The sequence below is a fragment of the Priapulus caudatus genome, unplaced genomic scaffold (genome assembly GCF_000485595.1).
Source record: "Priapulus caudatus unplaced genomic scaffold, Priapulus_caudatus-5.0.1 Scaffold12582, whole genome shotgun sequence".
NCBI classification, from domain to species: Eukaryota; Metazoa; Priapulida; class Priapulimorpha; order Priapulimorphida; family Priapulidae; genus Priapulus; species Priapulus caudatus.
In genome coordinates, this window is record NW_014589643.1 from 1 (window position 1) to 1,523 (window position 1,523).

Here is a 1,523-nt window from a genome sequence, read left to right on the forward strand (position 1 = left end):
TCAATCAGAGCAAAGACTAGATGTGCATTGTTTTAAGAACTGGCTCAATATCAAGCGCATCTCCCAACTTTTCTTTTGCAAATTTAGCCGCTTGTCTACGCTCTCTAAAGAAGCGCTCCTCGCCAATTTTCTCCATAAGACCCGATCGTCTCAAGGCATCCAATACACTTTTCTTACCACGGGCTATGTAGAACTCAATTTCCGCAACTTCAAGCCTCTCAGCAATTCTAGCTAAGGTTTCCTCTCCCGTTGCATCGACTTGATCCACTGATTCTAGATCTAAGATAACCACTTTTAAGTTGAGGCTTAGCCGCGACACTGTTTAATATTTTACCTTCCAAGTATCCTGCATTAGCGAAATACAAGGCACCATCAAATCGAAAGATAGACATAGTGTCACTGGTCTTCAGATTAAATAATTGCGCGTTCCTTAATGTACCATCCTCATGACGCACCACTTCTACAAATTTTGGACTCATGGTGCGGAAAAGGAATAAGCCCAGTGATAATAATACCCCGACCATAATGCCTTTTTCCAAGTGAGGCGCAAAGAATAACGTAACGACAAACACCACCACTGCTACTACACCATCATGACGATGCACTTTCCACGCATGTACAATAGGTTCAACTTTAACCAGGTTGACAACCGCCATCACAATGACTGCTGCAAGTGTCGCTTGTGGTAAATGATGTAACAATGGTGTCAGAAACAGCAAGGTAACGGCGACTAAAATCCCCGTGACTATCGAGGAAAACCCCGTTCTTGCATCTGCAGAAAAGTTAACTGCTGAACGGGAGAATGAACCCGATACAGGATAGCCACCAAACAAGCCAGAAGCGACATTTGACAAGCCTTGACCTACTAACTCCTGATTAGCAGAAAGACGTTGGCGCGTTTCAGAAGCAATAGCCTTAGCCACCGAAATAGCCTCAACAAAACCAAGCAAAGCAATAACCATCGCTGGGATAATAAGACTTTTAATATCAGTAAAGCTAAAGCTAGGCACTGATAAACTCGGCAATCCCTGAGGGACAACACCGACAACGGCACCACCCGCACCTTCAAAATTTAAGGCCCATGCCAAAACGGTTGTAATGACAACGGTAATGAGTACACTCGGTAATTTCGGGTTAATTTTTTTAATATAAATCAACAAGAACAATGCAAAAATACCCATTACCAAAGTCGCCATATGCGTCTCTGGTAACGTTTTTATCAGATTCCACATCGTATCATAGTGATGCTCGCCCTTTTCTGACGCAATACCAAATAACTTACTGACTTGCGAGCTGGCAATAATCAAAGCAGCTGCATTGGTAAAACCAATCACCACCGGATGAGAAAGAAAGTCAACCAAGATACCTAAACGCAACAAACCCAAGGAAAGCTGAAATACACCAACAATCATAGCGAGGATTGCAGCATACATCATATAACTTTCTACACTTGCGCTTGCTGTAGCCAACGGCTCAAGCGCAGCAGCGGTCATTAAGGACACCACCGCAACAGGCCCAGTGGC

At 43.7% G+C, this 1,523-nt stretch overlaps 1 pseudogene; it reads right to left on the reverse strand.

The window, feature by feature from the left end:
- Positions 1–177: 177 nt before the first annotated feature.
- LOC106820392 lies at positions 178–1,433 on the reverse strand (annotated as a pseudogene).
- Between the last annotated feature and the right edge of the window lie 90 nt (positions 1,434–1,523).